General features: G+C 45.2%; 1 long non-coding RNA gene across 2 annotated transcripts; it reads left to right on the top strand.

Annotated features, from left to right (window-relative positions):
* Positions 1–288: 288 nt before the first annotated feature.
* Positions 289–18,070, top strand: LOC144285575 (uncharacterized). Of its 2 annotated transcripts, none has more exons than XR_013353856.1 (5): positions 289–612; positions 2,079–2,238; positions 3,495–3,699; positions 8,327–8,429; positions 17,684–18,070. It is a non-coding gene; the product is annotated as an uncharacterized LOC144285575 (long non-coding RNA). The 2 variants fall into 2 exon arrangements; XR_013353871.1 differs by having other exon boundaries at positions 3,228–3,699.
* The last annotated feature ends 3,794 nt before the right edge of the window (positions 18,071–21,864 follow it).

Raw genomic sequence — 21,864 nt, 5'->3', positions numbered from 1 at the left:
ATAAAAAAAATCAAACCATAATTATTTATAGCCTCTTGATTGGGTGGTGGCCAGGGAGGTCTCCAGTGGACCTGGCGGGGGAAGTCAGTGCACAGTCCAACGTGGAAAGGGGCCTGCGAGCCAGGCTCTGAAGGGGCAGCGCCAGCAGCCACACCAGTTCCCAGAAGTGACGCCCAGATGACAAGGCAAAATTACCTGGCATTGCTTTGCAGATACGCTGTCATGATCAGGTTTCTCAGAGCACAGAATTCGGTTAGCGCGGATCACTGAATGCCATTGGACGATACACAGGAGCAGACAGCCGGGCTCCCTTCCCTCTCTGTGCTGCGGACTGGGGTGGCCCAGGCCACGCACTGTCTTAGGATGGCGGTGTGCGTGGGTCCCTGCCCAGCCAACAGTGCTCCCTAAGCACTGGTCAGATGTTCCCCTGAGACTGGCCATCCTTGCTGCCCCAGGGTGCATGATGCCAGCTGTTGTGGGATTCTGGGTGCTACCCACCTGAATCCACAGCAGCAGCTCCTGGGACTCTCCGGCGTCGTGGAGGGAGCTGCCCGCAGCAGTGGGGAGAAGTGAGTCCCGGAAGTCAGCAGGCACGAGAGGGGTCTTCACGTGGTATGTCGGCACTCTCTTAAGGCAATCTCCCTCCAATAAGCTACCAGAGGTGACGCTCTGATCCAGAACAGGAAGGATCCTGTGTCGGTCTGCACTGATGGGGTGGCTGGAGGCATTGCCCGGCGTCCCTGGCCCTCCTCCACCCCCTTGGCCTCCTGCTCTCCTGGTTGCTCTTCGGGAGCTTCCTAACCTGGACCCAGCTGCATCCACCCACTGACTGCTGGGTTCCCCCCACTTAGTGTCTCCCGCCCCCTCTTCTCCATTCTCCCCCGGGGGGTGGGGGTGCACTGGGGCTGCTCCGTGAGGCTGACACCTTCCATCTGCAGTGGCAGGCCTGGATCTTCTCTGGGGTCCCACTCTCAGGGTGAGCCACCTGCGCCCCGTCTTTGTTCCCTGTCCCGACTGAATCCTTCCCATTCCATCTGTGGCCCCCAGTCTAAGTCTCAGGTCCTCCTGTCATTCACAGGCCTGCCACCCTAACAGCCGTGGGATATGCAGGCACCCTGCCCTCCCTGCATCCACAACCCAGGGGCCCCCAGGGGCGCTTCCGCCTGGCGGACCAAGTCTGTAAGGCCCTTGCACAGACGAGGACAGAGCAGGGACCTTTCCCCGTGTCTCACGCTGTGGCCGGGACGCCTTTCTAAATGCAGACCTGCCCAAAGGATACGTCTGGTTACACGCTCCCGGCTGCCCGGAGACTTCGCTGGCTGAAGGGGAAACGGGTCCATTCTGCAGACTGGAATTTGGCCATACTTTTCAAACTTAAAAATTCACAGGCCCTTTGATCAGTAATCTATGGCAACACCGTGATGGGGGAGGGATGGGGTGCAAAGGGGCATAGACGACGCCACAGCGTGAATGTTATATGTCAGCCGAGGCTGGGGGCGTCCTGACTGCCCGCAGTGGGGACGCTGGCTGAACAGTGAGGCGTGCGGTCATGGCCAGCAGTGCCGGGCCTCCTCCTATGCCCTACGGGGACGTCTGCAGATGTGCCTCATTCTACACAGCCCCTCGGAGCCCTCCGGACCTGCCTTCCGCTTCGGGGCGCCCTTCCCCAGCTCTGAGCTGCATTCCTGCCTGTCCCTCCAGGGAGCCCTCCCTGTGTCAACACATGGCTCGCAGCACTATGTAAAGGCCCGCTCCAGGCAGCCTGACTGGAGACGGTTGTGCAGTGGCAACACTGCGCCGTGCTACTGCTCACGTGAATCATGTTTGTGCACACGTGTCCTCAGGAGACACACAAGAAATGGGGGCCCTATAGCTCCCTGGCAGTGGGGAACATGGACAGGGATGCTTACTCTTCACAAAATCCTTTCAGATTTGCTTTTTGTTTTGTACCACATGCATCTATTAGGCATTTGGAAAAAAAAAAAAAAGAAAAAATATTAAAACAGACAAGCAAAATCCAGATCCCCAACATTGACAGAGTGGAGGTAAACTCCTTTTTTTTTTTTTTTTTTTTTAAGGATTTTATTTATTTATTCATGAGAGACACAGAGAGAGAGGCAGAGACATAGGCAGAGGGAGAAGCAGGCTCCATGCAGGGAGCCCGATGTGGGACTCGATCCCGACTCCAGGATCACGCTCTGGGAGGCGCTAAACCACTGAGCCATCCAGGTGTCCCAGGTAAGCTCCTTCTAATACAGTCCTTTGTGTGTGGGCTGCCTGGCTCCTGCCATCTCGTCGCCTCTCCCTCCTTCCAGGGGCCAGGGAGTGCTTTCTTCTGCCCAGATATGCCTCCCACCCCCGAAGCCTCCCCTTGCTCAGGCAGTTTCTTCCTCCTGGGGTCTCTCCTGCTGTCATCCCAGCCGGGGCCACCTACATGCCCTCTCGGGCTCAGCGCAGGTCCCAGTGTGGTGTCCTTGGAACAGCCGTCCGTCCTGGCCGCTCCTTTTCTAATTCATAGTGATTTCCCTGCACAATTCCACTATACATGTTTCTAGTCATATATTTAAACACGTCAGTTGCAAATGTCACATTTTTAATTTCTAACATAGCATATCATGCGCATAATAGATGTTCATTAAACAGTAAACGACTCCAATCAGGTTTTTACCTCCAGGGAGTTGGACATATGAACTCGAGACAGATCCTCTAGGCCAGTGAGGCAGGCACAGACCCTGCTCTCTCACGTGATCTGCAACAGGAAATGTGGTGCACGTGGCGTGTGGGACGTGAACAGTAGGGCTGCACCTCATGGGTTCCCAGCGGCGGCGGCGAGCGGGCTGTAACTACTATCCTTGCACTTCACCGGATTACTCTGTGTATAGTCCCTGAGCGGTTACAGTTTCTTTTAGAAAAATAACACTGTCTTCTCACTGGACCTGACCATATCCTGCAGTTAACTATGATTTAGTTCAGAATAAATAAGCGTTAGTGGAGAAAGCTTTCCGTTGGTGTTGACTCCTAAAATTCTTTTTAAAATGTGGTCAGAATTATATGTAAAAATAAAAAAAAAAAAGAATTATATGTAAAAATATGCACAGCAAAACAACTAAAAGGAGATGTCACAAAATCTCTGGAATATTTAGAGATGATGAAGATTATTTTGGAACGGTGAGGCAGCCAATTATTTATTTCTAAATTCTTTCTTCGATTGTCTTGATTTTCTGTAGTGGTGGAAAACAACAGTGGAAAACAACACTTTGGAAGCCAAGTAGCAGGCGTGCAGGGGTTACTGCAGCAGCTCTAACCTCTCTCGGGGAGGTCAGGTTTCGAATATCGAGGCGTCTTCCGATATCTGGCCAGTTGTGCTCTAATGCTTCCGAAGACTTAATGCCCAGCACAGTTGGTCTGTGTCACCCGACAGACGATTCAGATCGACACCCTTTACCCCACTTGGCTAAAAACAATTGTTTACTCAGTTCTGTCCTTGTTAAAAGGCCATTTTGGGATAACCTGTGACCTTCAGGGACACCTTCAGGGTCTCCTGGATGACTCCAAGTTGCTGATCAAAAGATCCTTTCTGCGTCCCTTCACACCCCTGGAGACGTTCGCCGTTTCTTATTGATAAAATACTGAGGCAAGAGCCTGGCTTGCTCACCTGTGCTCATCTCGGGGGAACAGACGGTTCATAAACACACTCAGGTAACGGTGCTCAGCCTCCCTCAGTTCTTTCAGGTACTTTTGTAAAATTCGTTTTTCTTTCTTTCTTTCTTTCTTTCTTTCTTTCTTTCTTTCTTTCTTTCTTTCTTTCTTTCTTTCTTTCTTTCTTCTTTCTTTCTTTCTTTCTTTCTTTCTTTCTTTCTTTCTTTCTTTCTTTCTTTCTTTCTTTCTTTCTTTTTCTTTCCTTCCTTCCTTCCTTCCTTCCTTCCTTCCTTCCTTCCTTCCTTCCTTCCTTCCTTTCTTTCTTTCTTTCTTTCTTTCTTTCTTTCTTTCTTTCTTTCTTTCTTTCTTTCTTTCTTTCTTTCTCTTTTTTTTTCCTTAAGCATGGCAGACGCGTTTACGGTTGTTCCGATCATTGCATGATACTCTGTTTGAAAAACCCGAGTTGTTGGAACACCTGGGTGGCTCAGCAGTTATGCATCTGCCTTCAGCCCAGGGCGTGATCCTAGAAACCCAGGATCGAGTCCCACGTCGGGCTCCCTGCATGGAGCCTGCTTCTCCCTCTGCCTGTGTCTCTGCCTCTCTCTCTCTCTCTCATTCAAATGAATAGTAAATGAGTAAATAAATAAAATATTTAAATAAAAATAAAGAGAAATAACTATCACAGTCTGTATGAGTTCTGCGAATTGTGCCGATGTTAACTGCTTCTTGCAGTTTCTGGCTAGGTGATAGCACCCAGATTGTGCCCTGGTTGAGTCTGTCGGCCGACGCAGAGGGAGGTACACAGACACGGTCATTCCCAGAGCGTTACTAATTACAGAACCACTTCCTCCAGGAGCAAGTTAAGGGTGATGCTGATGCAGCTGAAGGAAATGTGGGGGTCCCTTCCTTTGCTCCCGGTTTTATTTGATAAAAAGTTCCAGTGAGTTTGCAGCCTTGGGCTTGTTTATAGAGTTGAGCTATAACAGTGCAATTCAACACTCGTGGCAACGTGGACCTGCAGGGAGCATGGAGAGCTGCCATGGACTTGACGAACGAGAGCACTGAGTGACAGGCAGGTTTTTACACCTGTCTTGTCAGATGCCTGGGACACCCAGTGCCCCCTATTTCTCCCGTGTTGGACCTGCATGCTCAAGTCCATATGTCCCCCTCTTGTAGGCTAGCCTAGGCCAGCTCGCCCCCAGCAGTGGGCCTCTGAGGGAGCGCTGGACACTGTGTGTGGACGAAGGTGGGCTTGGGGGACTCTGCTGTCTTCGAGGGAAGGTTAGACGCTGCCACCAGTGATAGCATCCCTGCTTCCTGGGGAAGCTGTGAGTGAACATTTTCCAGGTCACCTCCTGAGTAGAAGCATGAATGTGGGCGAGTTGGTCCTCATTGCTCATTCCAACCCCGTTACCTGGTGTTTGTCTCTCCCTCCAGGATTTTGGCAACAAGTAGTGTGAAAGCCCCTAAACAATGAGAAAGTCTTTAAAAAGGAATTTGTGTATCTAACAGTGAATACACATAGATAGTGTTTTGGATAAACCATATCTCAGAGGGGTGGTAAACTCCAATCCAGCTGAGCGGCGCTGTTTACCCTGACCCCGGAGGAGACGAGGATGCCCATGACGGTGGTGCTGGCAGTCACTCTTCATCCCGAGTGTAGTGTTTTCGATGCACTGCCCTCTCACCGATCCTCACAACGACCCAGTGAGCTCACGGCTGCACTTGGGGCCTTTACAGATGAGGAAGGCAGCTCTTCGAGAGGTTAGGACTGCTCCCCAAAGCAAGGGACAGGACTCCTATCTGGGTTTCCCAGCTTTCTCCTCCTCACTGAGCTAAGCCTCCTCAGAGGCAGATTGAAGGAGATGATTTAATTGTATTTTTCCCTCAGTTTATGAGATACTTTCAGGCTCAACTTTCTGCAGATTGGGTTGCCTGATTTGAGGGCTCAGTTTAAAGCTTAAGAAAATACTTGTGGACATTTAAAATTATCTTACAAATTAGGCAAATAGACTTGCTCTTTTGCAATGTACCCAGTGCATTTTACTGCTGGAAACCAAGTGCCTTGGACACATTTGTCATCACATGAAAATAATCATGAGCCTACTTACAATTATGCTGAAGCAGATGTTTGCACATACCGGGTTATAATCTGAGGGCAAAATGTGTTATATCCTGATCCTGAGGGCATCATGCTTGGTGAAATAAGTCAGACAGAGAAGGACAAATAGCATATGATCTCACCTATCCGTGGAATCCAAAAGCAAAGTCTCAGACAAGAAAGCAGAGGCAGGGAGTGGGGGAGGGGGATTTTGAGGAAGGAGGTCAAAAGGCACAAGCTTCCAGTTTGAAGATAAATAAGTTTCAGGAGTGTCCTGTGCGGTGTGGTGACATCGCTGGGCTGCCTGGAGGGTAGATCCTGGGAGTTCTCACCACAACAGAACAACCCTTCTTCTTCTTTGTCTCTATGAGATGATAAACTTATTGTGGGGATCATTTCACAGTATATGTAAGTCAAATCAATACACTGTCCACCTTGGATTTATACAGTGCTGCGTGTCAGTTATACCTCAATAAAACCAAAAAGAAAAAAAATAATGTTAAGCTTGAAATGTGCGTGAGTATCGAGTGAGGCCTGACCATAATAAAAAGAGACAGTGACATGAAGTACAACATCAGAGACATACCTGCAGGAAATAAGTTGCATTTAAAAATGTACAGGAATACCATAGAAACAGTGAATCTGATAAAATATGAAGACTGGGTATTTATATATCGTTAATTCTGTTGTTACATAAAAAGGATTCATTTGCAGCCATGAAGAGTGTGCTTGCTCTTATAAATGCTACTTGGTGTTTTTAATCATTAATCTGCCATCAGCTTTAGGAAACAGAGAACAGGACACTTTTATGATTTAATGATTATGCCCCCAATATTAATAAAGATAAATAGCTTTAAACACCAAAAATTAATTTAAAAACCTCCCTTATTTATTCATTTTTAGAGAGGGGAGTGCAGGAAAGGACAGAGGAAGAGGAGGGAGAGAGTCCCAAGCAGACCCCATGCTCAGCCTTGATGAGGGCTCGATCTCAAGACCTGGAAATCATGACCTGACTCAAAATCAAGAGTTGGACACTTCACCGACTGAGCTGCCCAGGCACCCCTTAAAATATTCCTTTAAATCCAAAATCCTAGAGGAGAACACAGGCAACACCCTTTTTGAACTTGGCCACAGTAACTTCTTGCAAGATTCATCCATGAAGGCAAGAGAAACAAAAGCAAAAATGAACTATTGGGACTTCATCAAGATAAGAAGCTTTTGCAAAGCAAAAGATACCGTCAACAAAACTAAAAGACAACCTACAGAATGGGAGAAGATATTTGCAAATGACCTATCAGATAAAGAGCTAGTTCCCAAGATCTATAAAGAACTTATTAAACTCAACACCAAAGAAACAAACAATCCAATCATGAAATGGGCAAAAGACATGAACAGAAATCTCACAGAGGAAGACATAGACATGGCCAACAAGCACATGAGAAAATGCTCCGCATCACTGGCCATCAGGGAAATACAAATCAAAACCACAATGAGATACCACCTCACACCAGCGAGAATGGGGAAAATTAACAAGGCAGGAAACCATAAATGTTGGAGAGCATGTGGAGAAAAGGGAACCCTCTTACGCTGTTGGTGGGAATGTGAACTGGTGCAGCCACTCTGGAAAACTGTGTGGAGGTTCCTCAAAGAGTTAAAAATAGACCTGCCCTACGACCCAGCAATTGCACTGCTGGGGATTTACCCCAAAGATACAGATGCAGTGAAATGCAGGGACACCTGCACCCCGATGTTTCTAGCAGCAATGTCCACAATAGCCAAACTGTGGAAGGAGCCTCGGTGTCCACCGAAAGATGAATGGATAAAGAAGCTGTGGTCTCTGTATACAATGGAATATTCCTCAGCCATTAGAAACGACAAATACCCACCATTTGCTTCGACGTCAATGGAACTGGAGGGTATTATGCTGAGTGAAATAAGTCAGAGAAGGACAAACATTATATGGTCTCATTCACTTGGGGAATATAAAAAATAGTGAAAGGGAATAAAGGGGAAGGAGGAAAGATGAGTGGGAAATATCAAAAAGGAAGACAGAACATGAGAGTCTCCTAACTCTGGGAAACCAACTAGGGGGGTGGAAGGAGAGGTGGGCGGGGGGTGGGGGTGACTGGGTGATGGGCACTGAGGTGGGCACTTGATGGGATGAGCAATGGGTGTTATTCTATATGTTGGCAAATTGAACACCAATAAAAAATAAATTTATAAAAAAAATCCTTTAAATCCCTCACAGATCCTATACACAGAAATAGTTATTTACTTGTTTTGATTATGTAAAACAAGAATAGAAACTACACTACTATTGGAAACATTAAATTTCATCATAAAGTAAGAAAGCAATTTAGGTAGATAAGAGATAAAACTCTGTTGAGGTCTCTCTATGTAGAAAGATACATTTACACAATTAGCATCCAAGTAATTTCTATCATTTAAAACTAAAAATTAGAAATAATTATGTCATCCTTTCCTATATAACTTAGCAATTGTCAAGGATTTTCACCCACATTTTATTTTAAGTCAAGTGCATTCTTGGATGACTATTAAATCATTAATTCATTCATTTATCTGTAGATATATGAACTCACCACGGCATGGAAAGTTCTCGGTCAGATGCTGAGCCTGCACTCGGGAAAATGTGTAATTTCTACCCTTCTAGAACCAGACATGGAGTCAGGTAAGTGGAGGCATGGGAATTTGGGTGAAAAATTTCCAGGCAGAGAGAACATTGTGTTCAAAAGGAGAACATGGGGTGCTTAAGGACTTAGTGGTTCTGAGTTCCCGGAATGAAAAATGAGAGAGCCAAAATGATCGTTTCTTTCCCCTTCTTGAGAGGGAGAGGAAAAAAGGCAAGTGCTTCATGACTTTTTCCATCAATATTTTACCAAATTTAATATGATAGAGGATTAAAATTCAGTGTTTTAAGATGTAATGAGTTATTGCCATTTAATTAGTTGATAATATCCAGATATATAAATAAATTTAGTAGTTTATATACTACCTATGTGTAATTAAAAATCAAAAGGAAAATTTTTTTTCTACAAGTAACTCCATCCTCTGACCATGTTTTTATACTCTCAGTGCAGTGGTGTACTGGTAAATGTTTGTCAACCCGCTTTTGAGAAAATGGACGTATGAATAAGTGTCATCATTTCTATGATGTAGGTGGTCCCCACATGAGAATCATAACCCACCAGTTTGACTCTAACTGGCTCACAAAATCCTGAAAACCTAACAACTGGATTTCAGAGCAGAACAAGCCTGTTCTAGCGCATTGTTATTCAATCTCTGTTAGCATTTTTTTGCTTCAATGAGTTATAATAGTATATAATAAACTTTCTCTAAACTGTAAGATTTCATATGTTTTGACACATATATATACTCAGGAAGCCATTACAATATCCCCATCATGTACATCACCACAGACACTTCCTCCTGCCTCTTTGTGAGCCCTCCCTCCTCACCCCCCAGTCTACCCCCCCCATCCCATGGGTAGCCTCTTGATCTTCTTTCTGTCACTATTGATTAATTTACATTTTCTCAAGTTTACTAAGTAGACTTATACATTATCTACTCTTTTGTCTGGATTTCCCCACTCAGCATAACTATATTGAGACTCACCTATTTGTTGCATGGACCATTAGTTCATTTATTGTTATGGATGGGTGGTGCTCCATTGACTGGATACAGCACATTGCATTTAACCAGTTACCTGTTGATGGACATTGGGTTGTTTCCAGTGTGAGGGCTGCTACTTAGAGCTAATATAACATTCTTGTGTAAATGGAGTGGAAATAAGCTTTCATCTATTTTGAGAAAATACCCAGGGATGGAATGGTCAGATCTCAAGGCAGGTGTACATCTAATGTTTGAAGAAATAGACAGATTATTTTCCAAAGTGGTTGTGTTCTTTACCTTCTCAACACTAGTGTATGAAAATTTCAGTTGAGTTCTTTTGCATCCTTGCCAATACTTGGTATGATCAATCTTTTTCACTTTAACCATTCTCATAGGTATGAAGTGGAGTCTCCCTGGATTTTAATTTTCATTGACCTGGTAATTGGTGTATTGAGCATCTTTTCAATCTCATATATTCTTTGATAAAATGCCTGCTCAAATCTTTTAAAATATTTCTCTCCCTCGTTCCTTCTCAAATGAGGATCTTGCTATATTCCATATATAAGTTCTTATTCAGAGATAGAGTTTGCAAATATCCCCCACCCTGGTCTGAGAGTTATCTCCCCATTCTTCTAACATTTTTGTTGAAAAGAAGCACTCTTTAATTTTGATAAAATCCAATTATCAGCGCTTTCTTTTAGGGATTGTGTTTTTTTGTGTCTTTTTTTTATATATTCTTTTATTGGAGATCATTTTGCCAACATATAATATAACACCCAGTGCTCATCCTGTCAAGTGTCCTTTTCAATGCCCATCACCCAGTCACCCCATCCCCCTGCCCGCCTCCCTCTTCCACTATTCTTTCTTAGTTTCCCAGATTTAGGAGTCTCTCATGTTTTGTCACCCTATTTAATTTTTCCCACTCATTTTCCCTCCTTTCCCCTGTAATCCCTCTCACTATTTTTTATATTCCCTGTATGAGTGAAACCATATAATGATTGTCCTTCTCCGACTGACTTACTTCACTTAGCATAATATCCTCCAGTTCCATCCACGGTGAAGCAAATGGTGGGTATTCGTCGTTTCTGATGGCTGAGTAATATTCCATTGTGTACATAGACCACAACTTCTTTATCCATTCATCTTTCGATGGACACCGAGGCTCCTTCCACAGTTTGGCTATTGTGGACATTGATGCTATAAACATTGGAGTGCAGGTGTCCTGCTGTTTCACTGCATCTGTATCTTTGGGGTAAATCCCCAGCAGTGCAATTGCTGGGTCGTAGGGCAGGTCTATTTTTAACTCTTGGAGGAACCTCCACACAGTCTTCCAGAGTGGCTGCATCAGTTCCCATTCCCAGCAACAGTGCAAGAGGGTTCCCTTTTCTCCGCATCCTCTCCAACATTTGTGGTTTCCTGCCTTGTTAATTTTCCCCATTCTCACTGGTGTGAGGTGGTATCTCATTGTGGTTTTGATTTGTATTTCCCTGATGGCCAGTGATGTGGAGCAGTTTCTCATGTGCTTGTTGGCCATGTCTATGTCTTCCTCTGTGAAATTTCTGTTCATGTCTTTTGCCCATTTCATGATTGGGTTGTTTGTTTCTTTGCTGTTGAGTTTAATAAGTTCTTTATAGATCTTGGAAACTAGCCCTTCATCTGATATGTCATTTGCAAATGTCTTTTCCCATTCTGTAGGTAGTCTTAAAAGACAGTTTTGTTGACAGTTTTGTTGACTGTTTCTTTTGCTGTGCAGAAGCTTTTGATCTTGATGAAGTCCTAATAGCTCATTTTTGCTTTTGTTTCCCTTGCCTTCATAGATGTATCTTGCAAGAAGTTGCTGTGACCAAGTTCAAAAAGGGTGTTGCCTGTGTTCGCCTCTAGGATTTTGAAGGAATCTTGTCTCACATTTAGATCTTTCATCCATTTTGAGTTTATCTTTGTGTATGGTGTAAGAGAATGGTCTAGTTTCATTCTTCCACATATGGCTGTCCAGTTTTCCCAGCACCATTTATTGAAGAGACTGTCTTTTTTCCAGTGGATAGTCTTTCCTGTTTTGTCGAATATTAGTTGACCATAGAGGTAAGGGCCCATTTCTGGGTTCTCTAGTCTGTTCCACTGATGTCTGTGTATGTTTTTGTGCCAGTACCACACTGTCTTGATGATCACAGCTTTGTAATACAACTTGAAATTCGGCATTGTGATGTCCCCAGCTCTGGTTTTCTTTTTCAATATTCCCCTGGCTATTCGAAGTCTTTTCTGATTATTTGTTCCAACTCTCTGAAGAAAGTCCATGGTATTCTGATAGGGATTAAATTGAACATGTAAATTGCTTTGCGTAGCATAGACATTTTCACAGTATTAATTCTTCCAATCCACAAGCATGGAATATTTTTCCATCTCTTTGTGTCTTCCTCAATTTCTTTCAGAAGTGTTCTGTAGTTTTTAGGGTATAGATCCTTTACCTCTTTGGTTAGGTTTATTCCTAGGTATCTTATGCTTTTGGGTGCAATTGCAAATGGTATTGACTCCTTAATTTCTCTTTCTTCAGTCTCATTGTTAGTGTATAGAAATGCCGCTGATTTCTAGGCATTGATTTTGTATCCTGCCGCATTGCTCAATTTCTGTATGAGTTTTAGCGATCTTGGGGTGGAGTCTTTTGGGTTTTCTATGTACAGTATCATGTCATCTGCAAAGAGGGAGAGTTTGGCTTCTTCTTTGCCAATTTATATTGTAGCAAATAAGTCTTTGCCTTAAGCATGGCCACAAGGATATTTTCCTGTCTTTTCTCATAGAATTTTTAGTTTTATGTTTTACATTTAAATTTGTCATTTAGGGCAGCCCGGGTGGCTCAGCAGTTTAGCACCTCCTTTAGTCCAGGGCATGATCCTGGAGACCCCAGATCAAGTCCCATGTCGGGCTCCCAGCATGGAGCCTGTTTCTCCCTCTGCCCCTGTCTCTCTTTGTCTCTCATGAATAAATAAATAAAATCTTAAAAAATAAATTTGTCATTTATTTTGCATTAATCTCTGTATATTGTGCAAGATATGAATAAAAGGTTTAATTTGTTTTTTGTTTTGTTTTGTTTTTGCATATATTCAATTTTTCCAGAATCACTTGTTGGGAAAACTATCCTTTCCTTACTGTACTCTCTTTATAACTTTGTCAGAAATCAGTTGTTCATACATTCTCTATTCTCTATTTCATAATTCTCTATTCTGTTCTATTGATTTATCTTTCTATGTGTTTTCAACAATACCATACTGTCTTGATTGGTTTTACAATAAGACTGTAAATCAGGGAATATTAGTCTTCTAACATTGTTCTATTGTTTCAAACTGATTTTGTCTCTTTTAGTCCTTTGCATTTCCACATGGATTTTGTAATCTGTCAATGTCTATAAAATGTATGGTCATATTTTGGTTGAGGATGTATTGAATCTACAGGTCAATTTGGAGATAAGTAGCCTCTTAAAAATATTAAGTCTGCTGATACATGAACATGATATATCTCTCTATTTACTTAGGACTTACTCTCAATGTTTTACAGTTGTAAGTGGACAGCCATTGCACTCTTTTTGTCTCATTAATCTCTAAGTGTTTCATGTTTTTGTTGTTGTACATGGTATCTTAAATTTCAATTTCTGATGGGTCATGGCTAACTGCATTAGTACAATTGTTTTTTGTGTATTGATTTTATATTCTGCAACCTCACTAAACTTTATTTGTAGTAATTTTTCATAGATTACATTGGATTTTTTACATAGATAATCATGTGGTTTGTAAGTAAAGGAACAGTTTAGCTTCTACTTTTCCAGCCTCAATACTCTATTTCTGGCCTTGTTGCACTGGCTAGAACTTCCAATATAATGCTGAATAGGAGCAAGGAGAGAAGACATCTGAGTCTTGTTCTGCATCTTAGGGGAAAACATTCAGTCTTTATTATTAAGTATGTTGTTTACTGTAGGACTTTTATAGATGCCCTTTATCAGGTTGAGGGAGTTCCCTTCTTTTTTACTTCTTATATTTGTATTTTCTTTCTGTTTGATAGACTTCCTTTAACATTTTGTAAACTGCTGGGCCATTGGTGATCAACTCTTTCCAATTTATATGTCTGAAAAAGTGTTTCTTATACTTTTGTTTTTGAAAGATATTTTTGCTGGGTATAGAATTCTAAGCTGGTGGTTTTTTTCTCTTCAGTCTCATAAACATGGGGCTCCATAGTTTGCTCATTTATTTCAATTGTTTCTTATAGAAACCTACTGCTGTTACAAATTTTGTTCCTCTAAATGTAATGTGTTGCTAAATGTAATGTGTATCTCTTTTTCTTCAATGTATAATCAGCACACATATTTTCCATCTTACACATTGTAGTTTTTATCTCTGAAGGTCTGTTTGGATGTGTTTTTTTAAAAATTTTTTAAAAGATTTTATTTATTTATTCATAGAGTCAGAGAGAGAGAGAGGCAGAGACACAGGCAGAGGGAGAAGCAGGCATCATACAGAGAGCCTGATGTGGGACTTGATCCAGGGTCTCCAGGATCACGCCCTGGGCTGCAGGTGGCGCCAAACCGCTGTGCCACCAGGGCTGCCCTGTATGTGTTTTATATCTTCCATGTCTCTACTTAGCTTTTGGAACATGTGGAATACAGTTATAAAAACTGTTTTAATGCCATTTTTTTTTTTGTTGTTGTTATTTCTAACATCCATATAAGTCTGGGCAGTTTTACAGGATTTTTCTCTTTGGAGGTTCTACTTTCCTTCATCAGTACATATGAAGTAATCTTTGATTATATACCAAAATTGAGTATTTTACTCTGTGCCATACTGAATATTTTTATATCCCTATAAATATTTTTATATTCAATTTTGGAATTCAATTAAAGTAGTTGGGGGCAGTTTAACACTTTCATGTCCTTTTTTGAGATTCACAAGATGTAATGAAAGCAGTACATGATTTAGGGCCACTTATTTCCCACTTTCCAGGTCAAGAACTTTCTGAGCACTATATTCAATGTACCGTGAAATGCAATTCGCAGTACAATGATATACCACCTCACACTCATTAGGATGACTACCATAAACAAAATTAACCAGTACTGGTAAGGATGTGAAGAAACAGAGCCTTGAGTACTCTTGTTGGGAATAGACAATGGTACATCCACTATGTAAAACAGTATGATAGTTCCTCAAACAGTAAACATAGAGTTACCATGTGATCAGGCAATTCCACTTATGGATATTTACCCAAAAGAACTGAAAGCAGAGTCTCTAGGAGATATTTGTACAACTATGTTCATAGCAGCATTATTTATAACAGCTGAAAATGGAAGCAAATTGAATGTACATGGATGGATGAATGGATAACCAAAAGGTGGTACATCTATACAATAGAATATGATTCAGTCTTATAAAGGAAGGGGATCCTGACACCTGTTACATTGTGGATAATCCTTAAGGACATTATGCTAAATGAAATAAGCCACCCACAAAATGCTAGTACTATAACATTCCACTTATATGAGATACTTATAGTAGTAAAAATCATGGAGACAGAAAGTAGAATGGTAGTTCCCAGGGGCTGAGGTTAGGAGGAAATGGGGAGTTATTGTTTAATGAATATAGAGTTTCAGTTTTGTAAGATAAAAAGATCATAAAAGATAAATCAATTTTTTAGGTAGATGGGTGTTGGTGATGATTACACAAAATTATGAATATATTTAACTTCACTGAACTGTGCACTGAAAAATAAATCAGATGGTAAATTTTATATTGTGTGTATTTTAGTACAATAGAAAAATGTAAAAAAAAAAATGGAGAGATAAAATTTTTCCCAGACAAACAGAAATTGAGGGAGTTCATCACGCCCAGACCTGCCTTAAAGAAGTGCTTTGAATATCTTCAGTTTGAAGTGAAGGAACACTGAACAAACACAGAAGTGCATGAAAAAATGAACCTTGTAAGGGTAGACAAAGACCTGATACATACAGGAGGCCACAGCACTGCTGGGCAGCATGTAAATCACTTTAAACCCTAGTATGAAGTTAAAACACAAAGTTATTAAAATAACTGTATAAAAGTAGATTTCTTAATTTGACCATAGATATGAATACTAGATAGAATAAATCCAGAGAAAGGTAAATAGCTATATCTTTTTTAAAAAGACTTTTTATTTATTTATCCATGATAGTCACAGAGAGAGGAGAGAGAGGCAGAGACACAGGCAGAGGGAGAAGCAGGCTCCATGCTGGGAGCCCGATGTGGGACTCAATCCCAGGACTCTGGGATTATGCCCTGGGCTAAAGGCAGGTGCTAAACCGCTGAGCCACCCAGGGATCCCTAAATAGCTATATCTGAGTTAAATTGTAACATTTTAATATAATGCTTGGTTTGGGTCTTGGAAAGCCCAAAACTTATTGTGTTTTGTCCAATTTTCCTTTGGCTTTGGATCACTGGCTTCATTTTTGAATTTGCAATTTCAATTAAAAATATGTGTATCACTTGCAGGATATTTTTTTAACATTTTTAAATTTAAATTCAATTTAGTTAACATATAGTGTATTATTAGTTTTAGAGGTAGCATTTAGTGACTTGTCTGTTGTATATAACACCCAGTGCTCATTATATCATGTGCCCTCGTTAATGCCCATCACCCAGTTGCCACATTGTTCTAGGTGCTTTATCAAAAAAATTAATAGGCTCTTTAAAAATAAATTAATTAAGAATATCTTATGTGGATTTTCTCAGTGTTCTTTGGAATGAATACAGTAAAATGTTTTATTAAACTTTGTAATTACAGAAAATTTCTATTATTTTCTCTATTTTTTCAATAGCTTCAAAACCAGACTGACAGTGTTTCCTTTTATACCCTTTAGTGATATCAGCTCTGTTGCCTAATCTGTTGACTGAGTAAAACAGTGTCCTCCTTCACGTGGGTGGGCTACATCCAGGCAGGTGAAGGCCTGAGCAGCTCAAAAGGCAGACCTTCCTCTGAATTACGGAGCCCTCTTCTTGCCTGGCTGTCCTTGAACTGGGATGTTGGCTTTTTTTCTTCCTTTTGAACTCTAATGAAAAGACTGAATATTTCTTGGTCTTGAGCCTGCTGGCCATCAGACAGGAAGGACACCAGTCCTCCTGGATCTCAGGCTGTGTAGACAGGCTGGACCTAAATGATCAACTGTTCCAGGTTCAAGCAGGATGCCCTGCAGATCCTGACACTTGTCAGCCTAGTTGCTTCCTATGATAAATCTTGCTGTATGTATGGCTCTGTTCTGCTAGGTTCTGTGTCTCTGGAAAACCCCAGCTAATACACAAGGTCTGCCAAGCACTTTTGAAAACAACCCAAAATTGAGTAGAAAATAGAGTCCCAGGCAGCCCTGATGACCCAGCGGTTTGGCGCCACCTTCAGCCCGGGGTATGATCCTGGAGACCTGGGATTGAGTCAGGCTCCCTGCATGGAGCCTGCTTCTCCCTCTGCCTGTGTCTCTACCTCTGTCTCTCTGTATCTGTCATGAACAAATAAATAAAATCTTAAAAAAAAAAAAAGGAAAGAGACCCTAAGGTCTGCTTATGAGGTTGTGCAGCTTCGGACATCTGACAAACCAGACCTTACCACTAATTTGCAATGATATCGAAAAGAAAGAAGGAACTTCTGGACTCTTTCCTGTGATTGCACTTTGCCAGGTTGAGCTTGCTCAATACTGGGAGTCACATTTACATCTGTCCCGCTCGCTGGGGTATTTTATAATTACTGGAATTCCTCTGCCCTTTTTGACTAAATAATGAATTCCATAATAACATGGTGCACACATGCACATGCCGAGTGAGTGGTGAGCACAAAACCGGTTGGCCCAAGTGCCTGCCCTTTGACTGTGCTCAGATTCCTGCCTAGTTACAAAAATATTGTGTAAATGTCAGTCACATGAATCTGTTTGTGAAACCCCATTGCCATGTGTGCATTCTCCTAGGACAGCGCACGGCGTGATTCAGCACCAAGATGATTTCCTCCCGAAAGACACAATATGGGGCGAAACCCCGCTAAAGTGTAGCAAATGTGAACAAAATGCTGCAGAAATGCCTTCCTGACACCAATGCTTCCTGATTTAGTAGGATGTACCGGCGGGGGCACAGGCCTGGCTGTGTCTGCAGCAGGCGGGTCCCTCTGGGGCTCCCGTGGTTCCAGAAAACCCTGGCATTCTGCAGGTGGCAGCTAAGAGTGAGATAAATAAAAGTGCTAGTCTTGAGTGTCACGTTCAACAAACTAAATGTGAGTAAACACATATCCATGGAAAGAAACTGAGCAAACTTTTTCTCACAGCTCTATGGAACATGGCAGGTGTTCTGAAGTTTGAGAACCTGCACCATCCTGCAAGTGGACTCAGAGGCAGCTTTTGTTGGAGGCCTTGCTGGGGGTCCGGGCATCCTGTGTGAGATGAGCACTGATGCTCTGGGCTCCCCAGGAAAGCCAGAGCCAGCTTTCCTTCCTGGTTCAGTCACAGAAGCTCCTTTTTATCACTGACCAGGTGGGCCCCGGTGAGCACTCCCCACCCTGCAGGGACCCGTCCCTGGGATCTGAGCCCCTGCAAACTACAAACCCCACTGAGAAGCCCACTTATCTGCGCAGGATCTCCCAGTTGCTTCCTTCCTTCCTTCCTTCCTTCCTTCCTTCCTTCCTTCCTTCCTTCCTTCCTTCCTCTCTCTCTCTCTCCCTTTTCTTTCTTTCTTTCTTTCTTTCTTTCTTTCTTTCTTTCTTTCTTTCTTTCTTTCTTCCTTTCTTTCTTTCTTTTATTCATTCATGAGAGACACAGACAGAGAGGCAGATACATAGGGAGGGAGAAGCAGGCTCCATCTAGGGAGCCCAATGTGGGACTCGATCCCAGGACCTCGGGATCTCGCCCTGAGCTGAAGACAGACGTTCAACCACTGAGTCACACAGGTGCTGCTCCCACTTGCTTTCTTGTTAAGCCCGAGCAAATCCCTTCTGCGACCCTCCTCCTGGCTTCCACGGGACCTTGCACCCTGCCTGGTTCTGCTTACTCCCTTCTCGTGGGCAAGGCACAGAGTCCTGGCCTGTCCCGTGTGTAGCTGTGTGAACTGCTTGCTACAGGCTGCCTGCTGCTCACCCTCCCTCTGCGGTAGGTCGCGTCTGCTGAGCTAATACCTGGCCCAGCAGCTGCTCAGGAGGCTGTGTGCACTGGGGCTGCATGATGGCAGAATTTACCAGGCCAGCTTCCCCGCAGACAACTTCCTCAAGCTACTTCTCCTTCTCATGGCCAGTTCTCTGGAGGCCTTGGATGTGCCCTCCCCTTAACTTACCTGTTGTGATATGACCTGGTAGATGACCAGCTGGAGGCAGGTCCTCTGGGAACAGTGAGGCCCAAGGAGATGGAGGTCACAGTCAGGCACCTGAGAAGAACTTAATCCTTACTCAGGGCACCAACTGTGTCCTTCCTTCCAAGAGGCGGGCCTGCTTGCACGTGCACCTGCGATCTGCACTGTCTCGGCCTCCTTGCTCCCCCCTATGGTTGGCCTGGGGGGACCAGCTGTTGCCCACACCATCCAGCATGGCCATGGACCAAAGCCACTGTTTGGATGGTAAGACTCTGCCTTCAAATACTTTCAGATCCTACCTGTCTCCCATCCCAAAGCCCAGAGAATGATCTGTACCCTTGGAAGTTGCTTACATATGACTTTGCAGACACTGGAGTCTTCATTCCAGTTCTGAGGGTACCGCTTCATGCCAGGGGGCTTGAATGTGCTCTCTGCAGCTCTAGGCTCTCCCTTGTGGTCTGCAAACTCTGACTGCATTGACTTGTGGCACGCTTCTGCCTGTCTGTCTGCCAGCTATCCCAGAGTCTTCCTGGAGCTCCCTTGTGCCAGGTTGGGGGGAAGGGACATGACATGGACAAAGTCCTCTTGGAGGAAACGAGACATTGATTCCCAGCCCTTATATTCCTGCTAAGATCCATTGCTGTCTTCTGAGGGATGCTGGACATTTGACCTCAAGTCTTCTCTGCCATTTCCAAGAAGTCCACCCAGCCTTGTAAGCGGGATGCCTTCCCTGGAGACACATTTGGGGAGACACAGCAGGCCAAGGAGGGCCGAGGTTCTGGTGCAGGCTGACCTCGGTGTGGTCAGCCTGATAGCTGTCAGCATGAGCTAGTGCACCGTTCGGACCCTATAAAATGCAGCTGGTAACACCCACTGCACGGTTTTGCTGTGAGGACTGAGTAGTCCATCTAAGTGGCCAGCAGGGGGCTAGTACACAGTAGACACCTAATAAATGCTATCTTTCACTGTCAATACAGAACGTGCTCTGTGCGACTTCACCTCTTTGTCTAATCCCTGACCCACCAGCAGGCAGTTCTTCCAAATCAGATCCTCTCTTCCCCCTCCCCCAAGGTCACCTGGGTCTACCTTTGGGGGTGCTCGTTCCTCTGAGCACAGCGGCCGGTTCCCTCTGCTCCCCCTTCAGAGAGGGGCCAAACCCCCACGGGTCCTCGAGCCCCGTTTGCCTTCACCTGGCGAGCGGACTGCTGTACGGAAGCCCCGCGGAGAAGGCGACGCTGGCAGAGGGTGTCCGTCAGCAGCAGCAGCAGGGGCAGCCCTTCCGTTGCTCTGGAGTCTCGGGGTCCTGGGGGGAGGTACCCTACACCTGTCTGTACGCTCGCCACCAATGTGTCCAGGCTTCATCACGGAGGTCTTAAGAAGTCACAGCTCTCTTGTGTCGCCAACCTCGTGACTACAGAGAATATACTCTGTGACTAGGGTGCTTTCAGGCGTATGGTGTTCATCAATTTTATACCGATTGGCTTAGCAGATGAACAAAGATATTGGTTAATGAGTGCCTGCTGGGTAATCAGAAGTTCTCCTCTGACACCACATCCCAAGGATTAGTCGGATTGTGGCTGCAGCGAGAGGTGACTCTCTGTCCGTCCCCAGCTAACCGTGTCCCGCACTCCCAGCCGAGAGCAGGGACGCTGCTCCTTCATTAAGTCGGCCGGGCCCACCCAGCACGTCCTCCAGGTCGGCCCACAGCACACCTTCTAGTGCGATCGGAGTCTAGCGAGAGGCGAGGCGAGGTGCGGGCAGCCAGCGAGGAGGCGTCCCTGTGAAACGGGCACGTGGACAGGTCGGGGCCGTGGGGAGCGGCTGGGAGTGGGGAGGGTCTTGTGCTGGACGCTCCTGGAGGAGACCTGGGACCTGAGACCCAAATAACTATTGGTAGAGAGATCCAGCCATCTGAGCAGCTGACGGGAAAGTGCTTCGGGCAGAGGGAGTAGGATTTGGACACAGGCAGGTGACGGGGCCTGGGGAGACGAAGTCCCGGGGAGGCGTTGAGGTGGGCAGGGGCCGACCACGGAGGGCACGCGGACGCTGCTGGTCACCGGGGCTGTAGCCGGGGAGTCCTGCGTCGTTCATGCGGCGTCCCTCTGGGTCCTGGGAACATGTTGCAGGCACGGAGCGCAGAAGGGCCCGGTGATGGGCGCCCTTGCAGGTGGAGAGCATGCCCCGAGGCCGGCCGAGCAGCGTGTGCCCTGCGGGAAGGCACTCGTGTTTTCCGCGCTCTCTTGTAATCTTGTCCGTGCAGAGGGGTTAGGTTGACTACGTGGGTGCTGGGCAGGGGCTGCAGGCGCGGCTGCGGGTGCGCACGGGATAGATCGCGATTCCCAGAGACAGAAGCATCTGGATTCCTTGGGGCGTAGTGTGAGAAGGAGGCCCCTCGCTGACGCTTGCTCATCTGAGAAAGGGGGTGGCGGCCCTCTTGTCCGTGGGGGTGGGGAAGGCGAGGGCATCAAGGCTTCCTTTGTGGGCGTGGAGTTGACACGATGGCACCTTGGGTAGATGGGTTTAAAGCCCCTGCCAAAGGACTGAGCACAGAAGCCAGGAGGAGGTCGGGAGGCATCAGCATCCCCAAGAGAGCCTCCGGGCATGAACAGGGGCTTCCCTTCCTTCCCAGGGTGCCCCAGGGTCACCGACCCTGTTGGAGAGCAAGCGACCTCGGGTGCGGGTTCTGTTCCTTTCACAGCATCTCAGAGTCGTCAATGGAAAGTCGGTGCTCCAGCATTTCATAACCCAGACGGCTGCTCTGGGGGAAAGAGCACCAGGCAGGGAGTCCAGCAGCCTCGCTCCTCTGCTCCTGGCAGTTGCCACCTGACTGGGGTTTTTATAGGTTGCCTGCCTGCTGTGTTCTCTGGACCGGAACCAAAGTCGTATCCCTGCTTCCTCAGTAGCCCCGAGATGTGTGTGGGGCTCTGAGAGGTTGGTGGGGTCTTGGCCTTGCTGATGTCATCAGAAGAACAAAGGGAGGACCATGAGGGCAGGGCTCCTCCCCCCGCAATGTGCACATGGGCCACCTGGGCCTAGCTCGGGAGCAGGCTCCGACTTACTGCGCCCTGGTTGTTGCACCCATTTCACAGGGGAGAAAGCCAAGGCCCAGAAGGGCCCCTCGCGGCCTCGCAGAGCTGATGTGGGGCTAGACCCCAGGCTTTCTGCCCG

Source organism: Canis aureus, chromosome 1 (assembly GCF_053574225.1).
Source record: "Canis aureus isolate CA01 chromosome 1, VMU_Caureus_v.1.0, whole genome shotgun sequence".
In the NCBI taxonomy this organism is placed as follows: domain Eukaryota; kingdom Metazoa; phylum Chordata; class Mammalia; order Carnivora; family Canidae; genus Canis; species Canis aureus.
Note: the sequence above shows the minus strand (reverse complement) of the source record. Positions and strands in the feature narration are given on the sequence as shown.